The 20,903-nt window shown below is 45.4% G+C and overlaps 1 long non-coding RNA gene across 1 annotated transcript in view; it reads right to left on the reverse strand.

Moving 5' to 3' along the window:
• Positions 1-595: 595 nt before the first annotated feature.
• The window catches only part of LOC127482029 (uncharacterized), a 28,442-nt gene continuing 8,134 nt past the window's right edge, over positions 596-20,903 (reverse strand). The window contains exon 3 of the long non-coding RNA XR_007908409.1: positions 596-633. This is a non-coding gene — a long non-coding RNA (uncharacterized LOC127482029). The remainder of the gene's footprint in view (positions 634-20,903) is intronic.

A 20,903-nucleotide genomic window follows, 5' to 3' on the forward strand; every position in this document is an offset into this window, starting at 1 on the left:
TTGTCTGTAATTCTAAGGCAAAGCCAAGCAGAAATCAGGGGCAGTGATTTCATGGTCCACTTGGCACCCTCGCTGGTGGAGCCCCAATTTCCAGCCTTGCAATGATCAAATTAAACTTTGAAGTTGAAGCAAGAAGATAAGGAAATGTCAGCACTGAAGACTTGCTGTTCTTGTCAATCCAGACAAAGGCTGAAGGGCAAATCTTGCCAGAATCCCTGGAAATGCAGAGCCTTTCTAGCAGACCTTTCTCAAGTTCCCTTCTCCAAACACCCCAGAGCTCCTCTGGCCGGGGACACCTCCCAAAAACCTCAAAATAGCCCCATTATTATTGTGTAATTTTAAATGTTTCAATGTTTGAAATTTTAAAATTGTTTTAAACGTGCACAAGTAAATCTTGTAACTACAAAACCTGGTATCTTGTTCCCTCATAAAACAGAATGATCTCTTCATTAAGGCCAGCCAAGGGATTTCTCCTTGGGTGTTGCAGACCACATCTGTTTGGAGAAAAACAATATCATCTCTACTCTGGAAGGCATAAACTCTGCTTGAACAGAGTCTTACCTTATCAAGTAGCATCAGCCTCCATCCTCTCCAGCTCAAAACCACATTTGGTCTCCACTCTGCAAAAATGAGCTGAAAAAAACCCAATTCATATCAGTGAATTGCTACCCTTTGTAGGCTTTTTACTGCTGTAATCACATATATCCCCAGTACAAACTGGAACATTACCATCACTTAAATAGCAGGATTTACTCAGTTTGTGGACCCACAATCTTTAATTTGTCATTGCTGTTCTTTCCTAATTAGCCCTGGCATCTCCTTATAAAAGATCAGGAGAGTTTTTTGGTTCCCTCTCTAAGTATTTTGATGGTTTCTGGTCAGAGGATGATTCTCCCCACCCTGTGTCACACTGCCACTGTATATTTAGTGACAGACATGGAGTGTCTTCCTCCAAACTTATTCTGGTCTGGAAATGCCCAGAGACCTGCCAACCCCAGCCAGGAAAACGTGAATTAACCTTCTGTTTTATAATAAAAACCATAAAATCCATTCTCAGGATCCCAAACCATTCCAGTACTGGCTGATCCATCTGCAGGATCACATGTGAGACACCTCCCTAATCATATCTGAGTCACCTGCAATCTCTCTAAACTCCTGGAATAAACTGAAACACGGGGATTTACCAGCAGGAAATGAATTGAGCAGATCCAGGTGAATCTGTTGCTGTCATTAGCTCAGAACAAATTGCTGTGTGTGCCTTCCTCTCCCTTGCTCTCCCTGGAAAGTTTGTCACGTAGAACAACAGCATTTACATTAATATCCTTAACCAGGGCTGGGAAATAACGATGGATTATTTATAAAGGGAAGCCCAGGGCAGGAACTCACTGTTCTTGACAATATGATGAGGCAAGAACTGCTCTCCCAAATTGGAAAGGGAGGCTCAGACGTCCTTTCACACCAAACACATCTGAAGGAGTAAACAGCAAACTGTATGTTCTGGAGTAAGAATAAATCCTCCTATATTTCATGTCATACAAGATGATTGCATTTTGAAGTGGGTTGCTTCAGCAGAGGGTTGGGAGGATTGAATGGAAAAGGTTTGGGAAGCGTGATCAAGTAGATGAACCCTAAGCATGGGTTTGATTTCTCTTCACACACGTTTTCTTTGTGACCCTGGGCTGGAAATCTCCCTGGGTTTGTCTGAAATGCAGCTCCCCACGTGTGTGAGGTGTTCTGAACAGGCAGGCTCCAGGGAGCTTTCTCAAGGACTGAAAATAAGTGATAACCCCCCTCCTTAACCAGCACAGAAATACTGAATAAATGTCAGTATTGGCTGCAGCAATGTCTGTATTCAGCTTTGCAGCTTAAGGATCCCAATGACATGAAGGAATGGAGGGAATTGCATGGGGAAAAGCACTGCTGAGGAGCAAAGCACCCCAGAGCTGCCAGGGGAAGAGCTGCACTCCCTCCAGCTGCAGCTGCAGCCAGCTTCCTATTTCACCACCACACTGCCTGGATTTGGTTTGTGGAGTGTTATTAGGGAGACCTGGTGAGAAGAAAACCCCTGACACCACAGGAGAGACACTGGAAAAACAGCAGCTGTCTAAAAACCTCCTGGAGAGGAGGAGGATTCCCTCCTCTTCCTGGGGAAGGACACAGAGGGGTGTTCTCTGGGTGTGGGGGGGCTGTTGGAATGGGGAGGGCTGTGCTAGAAATGATGCTGTGGCAGCCAGAGCTGGGGTAAATCACACCAGCCCTGTGGGAGCTGGGAGAATGAACCAGCTCTGAGCTCCTCCCCAGCACCCTCACACACAGGACTCTGCTGGGATTCCACACCAGCTCGTTCATCTCTGCCTCAGCTATCTCTGGAGCCTCGAGTAAAGGTCTGATTATTAAAATTCCTCTGCTTGATCCTGACTGAAAGGCCAGGCAGACAATTACAGTATTTCCTGTTGCTGTCTTCTGTCAGGGTGAAACAGAGGTGGTAATCATAAGCTACTTGTGCCAAGTCACATTCCATCCTCCTCTTGTATTAAATTTTCTCTTAAATTCAAAAATACCATTCCTTCTCCTGCTCCTGTCATTTGCTATGGAAACATCACTTCTGTGCACTTGTTTTGCCCTTTCCTTCACTAACTGCTTCCCTCTACTCCTTTTCCCTTCCCTTCCCCCAATTAAATTAAAAGTCTTGAGCCCAAATCTCATGCACTGGCAGTGCATTAGCACAATCCTGTTCCCAAAGTCTGCTCAAGTGCTTCCTCCGTAACAAGCAATATTTCTCCTTTGCCTTGAGTTGGTCTTTGAAAGTAAGTCACTCAAAAAGAAGATTAAGTTGTTTCCTTTAGCATTTGAAAGCGCAGATGCAACAAGCCTGCTCACCTCAGTAAAATAAAAATGCATAATTGCCAGGCTAAAAGGCAGAATTTGCATTGATATTGGGAGGTAAAGCTCAGAGTGGTGGGCTCAGCACTTGTGTCTCCTTCCAGCTGAGCTGCAAACATCCATCATCTCTGACCAGCCCTGCCCACAACGGCCCTGATTAGATTTGGAACTGGCAGGGAATCGACCTTATCTCTGATCTCCATTTCCTGAATAATGTTATTAATTTATTCATTAAAACGTTATCTAATTATTGAAAAGAAATCTCCATCCTGAGCAGCTCTGCTTCCCAGCTCACCAGTACCTTCCCCTTAACAGGACTTTTAACCTGCAATATTGGTTAGTGATTTTATTATTACTATTATTCAATTCAGCCAAACCTTTTTTTTTTTAATCTTCTTCATACTCTGTTTACACTTTTTAATGAGGTTTTAATCTTCCCTGACATGTTTATTCAGTTTATTTATTTTACAAAAGGAAAGGGCCTTAAGTATAGCTAAGGAAATCAATGCTTTTTTTCAACCTGGATCCAAATCTCTTTCCAATTCTCCTTTTCAAATATTCCTCAGTCTCAGGGTGGAAAAACCACACAGGGTTTTGAAGAATGTATGCAGGAGGTTGGAGATTTTTAGATTACTACAAGTAAAACACAAGTTCTTATGGAAGAGTTGTGAACTCTGTAAATCTCCCTAAGAATAACTGATTGCAGAATTTTTACTTGAGATTCATGTATAAACTTGGAAAGAAATTTTAAATAAAAATGCATTAAGTAGCACTGGCACTGGTCACAGCAGATCAGCATTCCCTTAAAATCAAGCAGTGTGTGCTCTTTTCCATTTGTTCCTACAGTGTTTGTATGTCTTGTTTGGGTTTGGGTTTAAAGGGATCAGCATATTGGATGGACAGCCTGGAAATTCCAGCTGCAAGGGCACCAAGTGGGAGTGGCTGGATGTGCAATAACCTGGAACGAGGTGTTGCTTGTCAGCTCTCAAAAACTGAGAGCTCTGCCTGGAGATTCTCAGGTAGGAAAGGGAATTCTGCATCCATGCAGAGCCACAGAACACTGAAAATGAGGCAGAGGAACCACTGATGCTCCAAGGGAATTTTATCCCTAGAGTGGAACAGAACAAAGGGGATTGTTTGAGGACTGTCTCCCCTGGGATGAACTCTTCTGTCCTTACTCTGTGAGCCCCCACTGCAGAAACAGAGCAGGACCCAGGACATTCCTTCCACTGGCACTGGGAAAACACTGGGAGGTGGGGAATTCCTTCACCTCCAACATCCCCACTGTGCTGTCCCCTGGTTCCCGGGGTCAAAGAGCCTCCCTGAGGGCTTTGGGAGGCTGGAAGGGCCATCACTGCAGCCTCTCTCAAACTTCAGAAGGTGAAAAGCACTTCCACTGTGTGACCAACAGGTCCAGGGAAGTGATTCTGCCCCTGGACTCAGCACTGGTGAGGCCACCCCTGGAGTGCTGTGTCCAGTTCTGGGCCCTCAGCTCAGGAAGGACATGGAGGGGCTGGAGCAGGGCCAGAGAAGGGCAACGAGGCTGGGGAAGGGACTGGAGCACAAGTGCTGTGAGGAGAGGCTGAGGGAGCTGGGGCTGTTCAGCCTGGAGAAGAGGAGGCTCAGGGGAGACCTCCTCACTCTCTGCAACTCCCTGCCAGGAGGGGGGAGCCAGGGGGGGTTGGTCTCTTTTCCCAGGCAACCATCAGCAAGACAAGAGGGCTGGGTCTGCAGCTGTGCCAGGGGAGGGGTAGGTTGGAGATCAGGAAGAATTTCTTTGCAGAGAGGGTGCTCAGCCCTTGGAATGGGCTGCCCAGGGAAGGGGTGGATTCTCCATCCCTGGAGGTTTTTAAGCAGAGACTGGATGTGGCATCAGTGCCATGGGCTGGGAACCACGGCGGGGTTGGATCAAGGGTTGGACTGGATGATCTCAGAGGTCCCTTCCAACCCAGCTGATTCTGGGATTCTGTGATTCTCTGATTCTCTGATTCTCTGATTCTATGCTTCCCATGTGACATTTCTTGCCCAGAGAAGCTGTGGCTGCCCCTGGATCCCTGGAAGTGCCCAAGGCCAGGTTGCAGCAACCTGGGCTGATGGAAGGTGTCCCAATGGCAGGGAGTGGAACTGGGTGAGCTTTAAGATCCCTTCCAGCCCAAACCATTCCAGGATTCCTTTCTCCAGCACCTTTGCAAGAAAAGGGGGATGAAATTTAAGAATTGAAGTCCCTTCCTTACAGGGACATCTCTGAAGGTTTGGTGTCCTGTGTGTCATGCTGAACACACACCTCACTCCCTTATATGTGAGAGAACTAATAAGATGTTTCCCATTTAATTTTTGTGCAGCATAAGTATTTAAAGAACATAATTGTAGTCAGACTTAATTTACTCTTTTTTTTTCCCCATGACTTGCAATCATTTTTCACCATCCTCATGCTAGTTAGCTATTATTTTGTAAATGAATGACTTCATTTAATTTAGTCTCAGATTTAATTGTTCCTTATTGGAAATGTCAGCTTTCACAGTTCATTAATAAGGCACTGGTGGGAAAAAAAAAAGCAAGGGAAGAAGTGGGGATGGGGAGAAATAAACTTGCTTTGCAAGTAATGAAGAGCTTTAGTTAATGTTGTGTCCATGGATTTGTTACACAATCCAAAGGTGTCTCCTGGAGGTTGATTCCCTGGCCCAGTGGCTACACCTGCTCAATGGGAACCGCCTCATTTAATAAATAATTACTGCCTTTAATCACGACTCTACCTCAGATCCTCTCAGGAAAAGATGAACAAAAACTACTCCGTGTTTTTCCAGCTGTAGCAACAAGAAATCCATTAACCCAAGCCATTGAATCAGACATAAACTCCTGTAGAACCCTCCAAAGTCCAAAATTATCTTTTTTTATTTAATTTACTCAATGTGGGCATGAAAATAAATAATGAAAACATATAATTTCTTTCTTTGCCAATAGAATGTGACTGAAATGATTAATTGCCTTAACACTTTTATCTTTGGTGATGACATTGGAGTGTTTTCTAAGTTTATTAAGGCATTTTCTAAGTTTTGCAGAACCAAAGTGTTGGGTTTATTTTTTTAAGCAGTGAAACACTTGTGACAATGATAAAGAAAGACAGAATAAAGTCACATCCATCCACTGCTGGAAATACATTAAAAGTTCAAGTTTAGATATCAAATTTTGTGGCTCCCAACCATCAGTTAATAAATTCTACTGTCAGAGCAAAAACCCACCAATCTATGAAATCTTTGTGACATAATCAAGACCAGCAGCTAAAACTGATATAAGTAAGTCCAGCAATGAGAATTCTATTGCTGAGGGAATGTATCCTGCAATCTGTCCTGTATTTTGGGTACTTTGGATAAAATGCTTCCCAAGCCAGTTTATATCAATCAGCATTTCTGAAACACTTCCCATGGAATGGCTCTGACTCCGTGTTCTTGGGCTGCCTTCTGTGCTCACACATGTTTAAATGAAAGGTTCCTCACAGCTTTTGGGGAAAGAAAACCAAAAAAAAAAAATAATAAAAAAAAGGCAATTTCATTTTTTTAAACGAGCAAATAGCGCAAAGAGAATTGCATGAGGGGAAAAAAAAGAAAAAACAAATTAGAGATGAGCTTTTGTGTGTTTATGCAGAGCTTCCAAAAAGACAATTGCTGAAAGAAAACAAAGCTTCTGTACAGAGAATTTATTACGCTTCAAAAGAGGCAAAATTGGCTCAATTTCCCATGGACAGGAAGAAAAGAGATATATGTTGTGTTCTATATAGTTGAAGATATTAAGAGCTGGACTGAAGTCATGGAAAATATCTCCACTATAAGATATGCAGAGGAAGAAATTCCTTTTAAGAGAAAATATTTGATTTTTGAAGATGTGGCTGAGCTGGACCAGTAGATTTGATCTCAGTAATTGGACCCAATTTCCAGAGATTCAAACCAGTTACTGCTTCCATTTCCTTCAAAAACAAACAAAAAAAGAACCAGAATGATCCCTGGGGGTTATTACCTCAGTTTCCCCAAGAATACAACCCTGGAATAATCTTCCATAATAGTGTTATTGAGAGGTTTAAAAGAGTGCTTCAAAACCACCTTCAAGTTTTAAGAAAACTACAATATAAATGCAAAATATTTCTGTAATAAACACTCAGCTGTACAAACTATAATAATCTTCATTTTTTCCGTCACAACCAGCAAAGGCAAATATAATACACATGCTTATCAAGGTGAAATTATCCCATCTTGGAGAGGCTGTGAATGGAAAATTCTAACATGGTGTTTTCTTGGATGAAAGCTCCCATGCAAGTGTAAATTATTATCATTAAAATAATGAATTCTTTGCCAGGTTTAAGCTTTGCAGCTCAGGCTGGAATTGAAAAATGCTCTGTGCTCAATGAAACTCAGGGGTGTAATGTAAATTTTCCACAGCATTTAGTTTTCAGCTGAATTTTCCAGACAAAGCTGAGTTTGGTGAGTAAGTGCCCCAAGGTGTTGCCTTTCAATTAGAATTCCTGGATAATGTGGAGCTGGTTGTTATTGCCAAGTGTTTTATCAGCTCCTCACTTCAAAGCTGGGTCAGAACAGAGCTCTTGGATGTCCTGGACCACCCTGGAATCATGGAATGGGTTGGAAGGGACCTCAAAGCCCATCCAGTGCCATCCCCTGCCATGGGCAGGGACACCTTCCACTAGACCAGGTTGCTCCAACCTGGCCTTGGACACTTCCAGGGATCCAGGGGCAGCCACAGCTTCTCTGGGAATTCCAGCCCAGCCCCTCCTCACCCTCACAGGGAGCAGCTCCTTCCCAATATCCAACCTCAATCTACCCTCTTCATGTGCAAGCATCCAGTGACCTCAAAAACCTTGCTAGGATGGAAAACCATCAGCCTGTCCACTTTGGATTAATCCCTTAAAATCTGTTTAGAAACTGAACCTGAATTCAAATTTTATTACGAGGATTTGGGAGAGTTCTTTTGGCACTGAGAATAATTTCTCTGTATTTCTTACATCTCCCATTTACCAAGTCAATTCATTTAGAACGAGCTGTTTAAGGAGGGACTCTTCCACTCTTTCCCCACACATTTATCCCCTTTAGTGGTTTATACACCATCAGTCATGCCCTGGGTGAATTGTGATGGTTCCATGTCTGGCAGTGAGTTTTTAGGCAAACCTTGCCCAAGGAATGTTCCCCTGCCCCCTGTTTTTGGGGGGTTGTATTTCTGCTCACCAATGGCCTCTAACTGCTGTCACTTGATTGCTCTGTGTGCTGGAAACAAGCAAGAAGTTAATTAAAAATAAACAAAGGAAAGCAAAAGGAGTCCAAGCCCTGTAAAGTGAAAACCTCAGTGTCACAGAGGCAGCTGAGGATACCTGAGGTGGTGTTTGGGGCATCTCCCACAAACAAGAGGTGCAAATATTCCTGTTGACTAAAGGAGCTGCATCAAGGAAAGATGAAACTATCCAAAAGATAATGGCAATGACTTGCAGTGTTTGTCCCCAGCAGTGTTTGTAGTTGCAGTCACTGCAGAAGGTGATGGGCTGGACTGGCAATTGTCCTCTCCTCGACTGCAGCTTCCATTGGCACCAGGATGCAACTGGGAAGTGCCCATGTGCACATTCCGAGTGTTGAGGGCTTGGAATGAACCTTAAAGCTTATCCAGTGGCAGGGACCACCCCTGGAATCATGGAATGGGTTGGAAGGGACCTCAAAGCCTGTCCAGTGCCACCCCTGCCATGGGCAGGGACAGCTTCCACTAGCCCAGGTTGCTCCAACCTGCCCTTGGGCACTTCCAGGGATCCAAGAGGAACCACAGCTTCTCTGGGAATTCCATCCCAGCCCCTCCCCACCCTCTCAGGGAGGAATTTCTTTCCAATATCCCACCTAAATTTGCCCTCTTTCAATTTGTACTCATTACTCCTTGTCCCAGCACCCCAGCTCCCGATGAACTCTCTGACTTCCCTGTGGCTCCTGCAGACCCTGGAGGTGCAGTTTGGTCTCCCCACAGGAGCCTGTTCTTCGGGCTGAACATCCCCAGCTTCCTCAGCCTGTCCTGGTAGGGGAGGTGCTCCAGTTCTCTTACCACCTCTGTGGCCTCCTCTGGACTTGCTCCAGGTTTTGTGCCCCGTCCCCTCCCCGGGTGGCTCTGCTGACCTTCCCTCCTGTGTCTGAAGCATCTCAGGCCCAGCAGAAGCCCCCCCACCCTGCAGGGCTTGTTCCTCCCCTTGGCATTAGAACACACAAATGAACTTCACCCCACACTGATCCCCTCCATCTTCACCCCTGGAGGATTCCTGAATCTTGGAGAAACTCCTGAGACTTCCCAGCTGAGGAGTCTGGGCTCTGCAGGATGGAGCTGAGCAAGGAGGGCACTGGCAGCTCTTTGCTTTGGCACCAAGAGGCTGATTTACTCCTTTCTCATCTCCATGGGTTCCCAACCTCTCCCCTGTCCCAGTAGAACCCTAACAAGACACCTGACTGTGGGCAGAGAGAATTCTTGCAGCCTCTTTGCTTTCTCCAGGCTGCTTTCCCTGCCACCCCTCTCAGCTGCACTTGTCTGTGCAGCAGCAGCAGCAGCTCTTCTGCCACTGAATGAAAATAATCCTGACTCAATGTTCCTGTATTCTGGAAACTTAGTAAGAGAATATCCCCTGGCATCCAAAAAAACGCCAGGCAGAACTAATAGGAAAGTCAAGTAAATAAATAGGACAGGTGAAAGTCATTCTAGGAAGTCTAAAATGTGTTTTTCAGTGATTAGGAGAAAATAAATAAATGGATTGCTCGCCTGCAGATGTTCCTGGGCAATTCAGAAATAGGAAGAGCGAGGCTTTTGTGGGACTATTGAACCTGTGCTATCTGACATTTGGCAAGTGAGGTGCTCCCATCCACAATCACAGTTATTTTGCTTTCTGATGTTGGCCAGATGGTCAGTTTTTGTGTGGCAGCAGAGGGGCATGAGGGGGGGACTGTCATTACAACAATGTGTGAAACTCTGCTGCTCCCACTGCAGTGGAATGACTGGAGTGACATCGAATTTGGATTCCCTGCACATATATTTCATGTGCATAAAGCAGCATAACTGCCTGCAAGCAAAAGGCAGTTATTTCCTTTCTCTAAATGCTTTTTGCCTTATCGACTATAAAATGTTACAATAATAAAAATAATAATCTCGGGGGTGAACTGGAGTCCCAGAAGGGGCTTGTCAAGGAGAAAAATAATTGTTAGCCAGAGCTGATTAAACAGCAATATTTTCCCAGCCCGAACCGATGGCTGAGGAATCATCCAGGAGACGTCGGGCTCAGCATCCTGAGCTTGTCAGGAATGGCTAATTTGCTCAGAAGCCCGTTCTGAAGGAGTTGATGCCTCGTCTCCCCCCCCCCCCAGCCACACTAATTGTTTATTAGCATACAAAGGAACCGATGACCTTTAAAGGTAGCTTATTGTCCCTGGTAGGCAGAGGAAATGAGCCTCGGCACAGCCAACGGGGCCGGGCTCCCTTTTATTTTTAGGAAAGTAACCTTTTAAGCAAGGAACTCTTCATCAATAGCTTTTTCACACTCTATATTTAATAATCATGGGATTAAGCAGAAACGTGTTATTTGCTCCTTCGTTTAGCATTCAAAACCGAACAGAAAGAATTAAGGCTATTTTAAGGTAAGTAATAGCTGCACAAATGGAAGTATTTGGGGGACTTAAAAGCCTGCTAAAAAGGGTTTGAGCACAAACCCCATACACTATCGTGCAAACATTTTGAGGGGTGCACAGAACAGTTTTTTGGGGGTGTTTCGTTACTCCTGCACTCGGAATTGGGACTGGTTTGGGAGCTTGGCTCTCACTTTCAAAAGTCATTTAAAAGTCTGGGACATTTCTCTCCTTGCCTTTCACTGTGGATTAGGTTCTCAAATCTCAGAGCCACAGACCAGTTGTGGCTGGAAGTGCAAATCCTCCATCCAAACCCCTGCCTGAATCAGGAGGTGCTGGAACCTTCCCATGCCCATGTCCAGGGAGTTTTGGATATCCCCGAGGATGGAGAGTCCACAGCCTCTCTGAGAAACATATTCTGGGCTTTAGCCATTCTCTCAGTAGTTTTTACTGATGTTTAAATGGCATTTCCTGTATTTCAACCCAGTACCTCCTGTCCTGTGACTGGGCACCACTCAGAAGAGCCTGGATCCATCATTCCAACTCCCTCCCATCAAGCTAAGATCCCCTTAAACTTCCTCTTCTCACAGCTAAAGAGTCTGCAGAGAGCTCCTCCTGGTCACTTCCTGAAGACACAAAAGTCCCAAACCACATTTTGGAAAGACTTTTAGCCTCATATGTCATAGGAACAGAGAAACCCACTGAGAAACTGAATCCATCCAAATTATCCTAGAAAAAATGGGAACTGAAGCGTAGCTGCTTTAACGATGGCCAAGCCTCCTTTTTTGGGTGAACCAACTTCATTCAGGGATAAAACTTTCATTCCAGTTGGAAATCTGAGCCTCTTCTCTGTCAAAGAATTTGTTTTCCTCCTCCAAACCAAACTGAACTAAGAGAGTGCAACCAGCACAAGGAAAAACCAGCACATTCCAAACATCTAAATATGCCTTGTTAGGTCACATTTTGGTTACTCCTTCCCAACAACAGCAGAGGTGTTCCAGCTGCACTTCATACAACGTTTTACAAGGGTCCCAGATGAGATGTTTTATATCCTTAAAAAAATTTATATAGAGAGATATAGACATAAATTATTATATTTATTATATAATTATAAATAGACACTATATATTAGATTATATATATATTATTAGATTATAGATTATAGATTATAGATATATATTAGATATATATTATAGATATATATTATAGATTATATATATATATATATATATATATATATAAAATAAATATTGGGCTCCAATCTGCATATTTGGCTCACGTAACATCTCTGAAAACTTGTCCAAAAGTCAGGACTTCTAAAAGCCCCTGGATCTCCTACCTTGGCCATAACCAGACAAGCCCAAACTGCACAGAGACACTCCTGAATGCACCTCCTTGCTCAGTGAATGCAGTGCCAGTGACAATGGGACTTTATTTCATTTATTCTGCAACAAGAGTGTTTGGAGGCTGGTTAAAGGCATCCTCGGGAGAAGCAATTTCCAGGACCTTGCAGAGACCAGGCAATCTGTGAGATGGGAGAGTCTGAGTCCATTTAGTTGCTGAGCCAATTCAGGATAATGTTATTTAGTGTAAATTTCCATTTGGATGAATAGTAAAGAGCTTGATCTATAACATTTGTAATTGAATTAGCAACCTCTTTGTTTCCCTATTCTCTTTATGGCCAGGCCATGTCTGCATTTTGTGAACATTTAAAATTACAGCAGTCGAGCCATTAGTTGGGGAAAGTGCCACATAATGCCCTTTTGGAAGTGGATTTTTATTTCATTTCACTTTTTTTCCTTCCCAGAGAAGTGATGTTTGGCCATTCACTGCTGTTCTCCCCCAGCTTCTATTTAAATCTGCTTTGGTTCACCCAAATTTCATTAGATTCCATAGATCTTCTTTGCATGGCTGATATAGTTTGACCCCTACATGCCCCAAGCCAGGGTTTCAGGACTCATCTGTTTTCCCATTATTTTTCTAGACAGGAATAGTAATGGGAGATTAGGAAAGAAAAATATAAGAGACTAATTTAACAAGGGATTTAAACACCTGCTTAATTACATCTCTGCTGAGGGCAGCACTGATTCAAGTGCTTAATTGGGTGTTGTTATTTGAAAATATGGAAGAATTGCATGGCAAGAGGTTTGTAAAAGTACTGGAATGTGTAACAACATCCACCATTTATTATAATGCTCAGCATTAAACCAGAAGGCTGCATTTGGAATTTAACCAGTGGATCCTCATGCTGGGCTAGAACTCACTGAAGAAAATGGATTATTACACAGGATCAAGGATTTTCTGCTTTTAACTACAGAGAGATGTGGAAGAAGCTCCCCAGGGATGTGTGGGGTCACCATCCCTGGAAGTGTTGAAAAAAAGGAGTAGATGTGGCTCTTCCTGATTATGGGCAGAGTGGGATTTGGTCAAAGATTGGACTTGATGGTCTTGGTCCTTTCCAGCCTAAATGATTCCATGAAGCTGAGCTGCAGGGTTTTAGTTCAGAGCAGAATTCTGAGCAGATTTTTAACTCAGTGCAAATGTTCCCACCCTGAAATGGAGCCCAAAGGAGTAAATTATTGTCCACTGCCCCTAAAAGCAGCGAGTGGTCCCTTTGGTTGTTCTCTTGGACATCCAGATGGACCATCCTTTGGTCTCCTGAGCATCAGCATCACATCCATGAGACCTGTACCCCTAAATGGGAAAGATTTCCACATATTCCAGCTAAATTTGGATGAGCTACAACTTAGCAAACCCCAAAGCACCCCAACAAACCCCCTGTGCTTACAAGGACATGTCATTCCACAGGTGGGAGTAGAGCAAAGCAGCTCATCTGAGAGGTTTAAAGGCTGACACTGCAGAGGGTGAACAACAAAAACCTGGAGTTGGGAGGGAATCCCCCCTCCTAAGAGTAAAACAAGAGCTTACTGAAACCTTTGGAGTTCTCCCCACATGGATTTCTCCACTAACCAGGGCTCTGGATCATATTAAGCCCCTGACTTGGAGCATCCTTCCCCCCTCCTCTGAGGTGTCCCTGCTCAGGGCTCCTGCCAAAATCTCTTGCTGGGAGGCAGCTGGAAAACCACACACAGCCAACACCCCCCCAGCCAGGACAGCAACTCCGGGGCCAATCCCTTCAGGAATTATTCACCACAAAACCCAAGGACAGGGACACGTTTCTGACTTCAGACACTCCCCAGCCCACTTCATTTTTACTGCTTCATTTCACACAGTCAGAAATGAAGAAAAAAAAAACCCCAGTTTTATGGAAGATTCTTTCCTGAATTTGAGGCTGTTTAATATTCAAACAGAAAACACTGGATATTCATGTAATCATCCTGATTATCCTCAATATGATGTTGCTAAAAGCTAATCTGTGTTGGGCAGAATTGTTTAAAATAACAACATCTTCCTAAGCCACAATTATTTTTTTAAACTAGTAAACATTTGGGTCCCTGGGCTACTTGGGGATGGGATCCAAGAGCTCAGGATTTAATGTTCCCAGTGGGAATTAAAAGCAATACAAACAAGAACCTTACCAAGTAACTGGGCTACTCGCTGCCAAAACTGTAACAACAACAACAACAAAAAAGAATAAATCAAATGCAAACCAACAGCATAATACTGCTGCATATGTAAGGATGAGATGAAATCAGATAACTCACAGCAGTGTGTTATTTCAAAACTGGACTTGGAAAAATCCTGGAAATTATATTGACTGAAGAAATCCACAGACTTGCCAATGGTCTGTTGTGTGAAAAGCTGCTCAGTGCCATCACTCCAGGTTTAATATCCCACCACACCACTTCAGAGACTTTATTTCCAATCATTTTGGAGTGAAATGCAGCAGCACAGGGCTTGCCCTGTCTCATTAAATAAATGACCCAACATGTCAACAAGCATGTTATTTCACAGTGGAAAACACTGAAAAGAAGGGTTTATGCTTTGGGGTGGGAAGTTCTGTCTCTGAAAGTCTCCCTGAAGAGCTGAAAGCAGGAATTGCCAAAGCACAGGAATGGATGTTGAGTTGTAGGACACTTCACCCTAACTTCCAGAGCATCAGTGACAATAGCAGGAAATAACTGCATTATTCACACACAATCATTAAATGGGTTGGGTTAGAAGGGACCTCAAAGCCCATCCAGTGCCACCCCTGCCATGGCCAGGGACACCTTCCACTAGCCCAGGTTGCTCCAACCTGGCCTTGGACACTTCCAGGGATCCAGGGGCAGCCACAGCTTCTCTGGGAATTCCATCCCAGCCCTCCCCACCCTCACAGGGAGGAATTCCTTCCCAATATCCCCTCCAACCCTGCCCTCTGGCAGTGGGAAGCCATTCCCTGTGTCCTGTCCCTCCATCCCTTGTCCCAAGTTCCTCTCCAGCTCTCCTGGAGCCCAAAGGGGCACTGGAAGGGCTCCAAGCTCTCCCTAGTTTTTGTTCCCTTGGAGCTGCATCCTACAGGAATTTTCTCCTGAGAAACAAAAACTCAGACTGGAGCCATCCCAGCCAGCAGCTCCCTCCAGCTCCACAGCATCCCAGGATGGTTTGGGCTGGAAGGGATCTTTGAGGTGATCCCATTCCACCCCCTGCCATGGGCAGGGACACCTTCCACTAGCCCACATTGCTCCAACCTGGCCTTGGACACTTCCAGGGATGGAGCAGCCACAGCTTCTCTGGGAATCCCATCCCGGTCCCTCCCCACCCTCCCAGGTTGGAATTTGTCCCCAGTACCCCCCCTAACCCTGCCCTGGGGCAGTGGGGAGCCAGTGCTGGTTTGGAAACTCTCTGTTCCTTGGCTTTGCTGTGTCCTGAGGGGCTCCCTGAGCTCCTTCAGCACAGCCCCAAGGCCAGGACACCCCCCCAGCTGGAGCTCCAGGAGATGTGTGGGTGTGCCCAGGTGAATGTTTGATTTTTCCATGATCACACTGGAAAAAACACATGAGAAATGGGCCAAGGGGATCAAAGCAATCAGCCCTGACAAAGCTGCTCAGGGCTGTTCATAACTCCATATTCAGGGCTGATGTAAACACTGCTGGAAGGGGAGAGGCAGGAAGGTTAAAAGGAATTGTTCATTCATTGTTAGAGCTTCTCTCCATATCCATGTTATCTTAATTAAACAATAAACTCAGGGTCAGCTCCTGCAAAATGCCAGGCATGCTAAAGCAGAGATTTGCACACAGTGAAGCAAAAGGTGCCAGGAGAAAAAAAAATACAATAATTCTCCACTGAGGCTGCCAGATCCCAGCTGTGAGCAGGAATTCAGGGAACAGGGCTCAGAAATTCCCAGAGAATACTGGTATTTCCTTGGAAAAGCTGCACACATACAACCCCTCCTCCCCACTGCCTTTTTCTTTCACACAGCCCTGAAAATCCAATGTAAGGACATTTTGGTGGTCACATTTAGTCAAACATTTCAAACTTGTTCCGACAACAAATAAACTTTTCAGCTGAAGTCTCAGCATTTCCCATGGAATGAATCTCTCCATCATGAGCAATCCCAGAAGTACCAATTGCTTTTTCATATAGGAACTATGCAAAATACACATTTTAACAGCAGACCCTCTTCCCAAACCCTTCCATAGATCATTAACACGCTTTCCTTAATAGCCCAACTCTTTGTTCAATAGTCCAAGAAAATATATATTCCTCTATATTCATTACCACACTTTCTTTTTCAGAGGAAATTGCCCTAGGGTTTCCTCATTTATATTTCTATGCAGCAGATTTTTATTATGATCTAGTGAGGTTATGGGAGCTTTTCAGGTTGCAGTTTATACACAAAAATTTATATTGTCTCATTGTATTTTGCTGATAGAGGCGAGCGGAGACTGAAAGAAAAATCAGTTTTTGCAAGTCTGAAGCAGCTGTTTTCTACCAGTGTGACATTCAGTATTTGAGAGTGAAATCCATGGAGCTCATCCCAGTTGTGTTTGGGCTCTTCTGCACTCCTGGGCAAGGAAAGGAGGTCACAGCAGCTGCAGTACTGTAGTTTAGTACCTGGAATATTTGACACAGAGTAGGGGGCCCATAGAGAACCATGGAACCATGGAATGATTTCAGTGGGAAGGGACCTTAAAGCCCACCCAGTTCCACCCCTGCCATGGGCAGGGACACCTTCCACTAGCCCAGGGTGCTCCAGCCTGGCCTTGGACACTTCCAGGGATCCAGGGGCAGCCACAGCTTCTCTGGGAATTCCATCCCAGCCCCTCCCCACCTGCACAGGGAACAATTTCTTCCCAATATCTAATCTAAATCTGGCCTCCTTCAGCTTAAGGCCATTCCCACTCCACATCCTTGTGAAAACTTCCTCTCCAGCTTTCTTGTAAGCCCCCTTGAAGTATTGGAGGACCATCCTACCTTTCCTTGGATACACTGAAAAGCATTGGCAGATTATCTGTGCCTTCATTTCTCTTGTCATTTTTCTTGTCAACACTTCTGTAGAATGAGAAACCCCCATCATGAATATATGCAGCTGGAACTGTGGTGAAAGCACTGAGGAAGGAATCAGCCCTCCTGGGATCCATGGGCCAATGCCACTATGGGAATGGTGTTGTCAAATTCGCCACAAGTCCCTGAAAAACATCCCAAAAAGCTATTTATTGGCTTATGCCATTCTGAATATGACTGTAGAATCACAGAGTCAACCAGGTTGGAAAAGACCTCTGGGATCATCGAGTCCAACCTGTGACCCAACCCCACCTTGTCCCCCCCACCATGGCACTGATGCCACATCCAGGCTCTGCTCAAACCCCTCCAGGGACGGGGACTCCCCCCCCTCCCTGGGCAGCCCATTCCAAGGGCTGATCCCTCTCTCTGGGAAGAACTTCTTCCCCATGGCCAACCTAAACCTGCCCTGGGGCAGCTCCAGGCTGTGCCCTCTTGTCCCACTGCTGGTTCCTGGCAGCAGAGCCCGACCCCCCCCGGCTCCCCCCTCCTGGCAGGGAGTTGCAGAGAGTGAGGAGGTCTCCCCTGAGCCTCCTCCTGTCCAGGCTGAGCCCCCCCAGCTCCCTCAGCTGCTCCTCACAGCACTTGTGCTCCACACCCTTCCCCAGCCTCGTTGCCCTTCTCTGCCCCTGCTCCAGCCCCTCAACATCCTTCCCAACCTGAGGGCCCAGGGCTGGGCACAGCACTCCAGGGGTGGCCTCCCCAGTGCCCAGGGCAGGGGCACAATCCCTGCCCTGCTCCTGCTGCCACACTATTCCTGAGCCAGGCCAGGCTCCATTGGCCTCTTGCCCCCTTGGGCCCCCCTGGCTCATGTTCATCTCCCTGTCCATCACAACCCCAATCAGAAGACGACAAAACAAGAGGCTGAACTGGAAAAGGCAAATTCCTGCCGACCCGTGGCTGCCGTGAGGACACAGGAGACAGTTTAATTTCCAGTGGAAATGACTGAGGAGAAGAGCAGCAGGTTCAGCTGTCACATCTCTGAGCCCACCAGCTGCACACCCTGCCCGGGGCGACGGCCACGGCCCCGCTTTGATTTGTTGCTGTTGATTGCTGCCTTCATGTTCATTCATCCCACTGTACCAGAATGTTTCAGGGGCTCATCTGTTATGATTAATATTAATAATCCCAAGCACTTTCATCCAAAGAACTCGAGGCACTTTCGCAAACATTAATTAGGCTTCACAACACCCCCAGGGGGAAGTAAACTTTTGAGATCTCTTGGAAAGGTCAGAGAAGGTTTGGTTTAAAGCAGCAGCTTTGGGTAAATTCAAAGGACTGAGGAACAAGAGACATGAGCTCAAGTGCCATTTTCATCACAGATGCTCTTCTCAGACAAGTGACACAGTGCTGCTGTGCCTCAGTATTCCGAGTGCAAAAGATGGATTGTAGGATAAGTTTGGCTGGAAGGACGAGCTCAAAAATTATGAAAAGAAACCCTGGACACATTGGGCTCACAAACAAAGACTGATGGGTGTCATAAGAGCAGTACATGGCACTGCTCCTTTAAACCATGGGTGGGAAGTGCTCCATAAATTCCACAGGAGCCTCCAGTTCCTCAGGATTAGAGAGCATGGAATGGTTTCAAATTGACAGAGAGTAGGTTTAGATTAGATACTGGGAAAAAATCCTTCCCTGGGATGGTGGGGAGGGGCTGGGATGGAACTCCCAGAGAAGCTGTGGCTGCCCCTGGATCCCTGGAAGTGTCCAAGGCCAGGTTGGACAGGGCTTGGAGAAACCTGGGACAGTGGGAAGTGTCCCTGCCCATGGCAGGGGGTGGGACTGGGTGGGCTTTGAGGTCCCTCCCAACCCAGACCATTCTGTGATTCCATGATCCAAAGGCAATGAAAACAGAGGTCTTTACAGCCCCAATCAAAATGTTCCCACAGACATTCCAAGAGTGACTCTCACTTCCAGCACCCCAGGGCATGGCCCTTTGCTGCAGCATTTGGAAGCCCCTCCAGAAGCTCAGGAGAGGGAGGAACTTCTGTGGGACCTGCACAGCTCCAACAGCAACTCTCAAAGAAGTGACCACAGCCAATTTTCCAGGAATCCCACTGGCCATGTGACATCACCAATGAACAAACCAGGCTCTGCCCATTAAGGATGACACTGGAGAACTATTCCAAGAACATCCCTTATCACTCCCACATCTAAACACAGACCCATCTCTCGCAGGGGTTTGGGAGCTCTGATTCTCTGAAATGCAACTGCTGCTCTTCATTAAGCTTTGCCCTCCTGGATTTGTCTTCATTGCTTTGCTAAAGCAAACAACCCGTCCATTCTCATCAGCAGGATTTCGGGGAAAGAGATTTTTACTTGTGATGGGAAGAACTCGGATCCCAGGGCGATGGGCAGAGAGATAAAACTGAGGTAAGTGCACACTGAGTGCCACAGAATCCATTAGGGGAGGAAACACTGGGTGACTGCAAATAACTTTTTAATATTTCCTTATTCCAGGAAAAAATCTCTGATGTCTCGAATGTGAGAGATCACATGGGCCACTAAATTAAGAGACAATCTGGGAAAGATGCAGCAGTGAACTGTAGATTTCTGAAACCAACATTAGCTGAAAAAAATAAAAGCCCTAAATGAGACTATTTTTCAATGATTCAGCAGGAACCTGCCCTGAAAAATAAGCCTTCACTGCCCTCAGTGAAATTCCTATTTAATATAGTTGAGACTCCTATTTCTGACCCCCTGTAATTTTTATATTCACAAGATGTTTTCTGAACAGTCTGAGGGCTGGGCAGGTGCTGCTGAACTTGTGAGGACTCTTTAAGAATTTAATGAGCATGCAGAACATTTTTCCTAATGTTTAAGAACGAAAATTTCTCGTAATCAGAGAATCACAGAATTATTTGAGTTAGGAGGGGACCTCAAAGCCCATCCAGTGCCACCCCCTGCCATGGGCAGGGACACCTTCCACTAGACCAGGTTGCTCCAACCTGGCCTTGGACACTTCCAGGGATCCAGGGGCAGCCACAGCTTCTCTGGGAATTCCATCCCAGCCCCTCCCCACCCTCACAGGGAGAAATTCCTTCCTAATTTCCCATCTAAACCTATTCTCTGTCAGCTTGAAGCCATTCCCTGTTGTCCTGTCACTCTGTTCACCCTGTAAATAGTCTCTCTCCATCTTTCCTGCTGACTCCTTCAGGCACTGGGAGGTGCATTTAGGTCACCCCAAAGCTTCCCTTCTCCAGGCTGAACAATGCCAGCTCTCTCAGCCTTTCCTTGTTTCCACAGGAAGAACACAGCCCTGGTTATCACTGAAGAGATGAGCCAGAATCCCTCCTTCATGAACCTAAACATCCTGCAAGCACCCCAGATGGGAATCCAGCACTTCTGGTGTTGCTCCAACGTGTCATTCCTTTGAAAATCACATTTCTTTAAATACATTGCAACACTGGTCCCTCGGGAGTGGTTTGGTGGCTCTTGAGACAGTGACTGTTTCAGGGTTTTGAGCTCCAATATTTCTCTTGAAATATTTGTGTTCTCTTGAAATATGTGTTTTCTCACCACACAACTCCTCTGCCTCCAGCTCCAAGATAAACTGCAGCATAACAAAGACAAAAAACCCCTAAAAACTCTCTCTGTAATTACATTAAAATGACCATTTTTGGGTCTTTTTTTTTTTTTACATCCAAAACATTGAGCAATTTGACAGACAAAACAGCAAACAGCCATTCTAAGATTTTGCAATTAAAAGTTTAAAAAACGATCAGACTCTGCAGCAGCAATTTACAGAACAAAGTTAATCTTCATAAGGCACAAAAAAAATGCACTTTTGAGTCCTCTAAACCAGCTCCCCATGTCCATACTGCTCTTACTGGCACAAGCTGAGCAACCCAGATCCCCCAGCCGTGGAACTGGGGGTTCCTTCTCTCTTAGATCATCTCCTTCCAACCCCTCTTGGTACTTCAGGCAGCTTTAAAC

Source organism: Manacus candei, unplaced genomic scaffold (assembly GCF_025592945.1).
Source record: "Manacus candei isolate 608988 ecotype Guabito, Panama unplaced genomic scaffold, ASM2559294v1 h1tg000084l, whole genome shotgun sequence".
NCBI lineage: Eukaryota > Metazoa > Chordata > Aves > Passeriformes > Pipridae > Manacus > Manacus candei.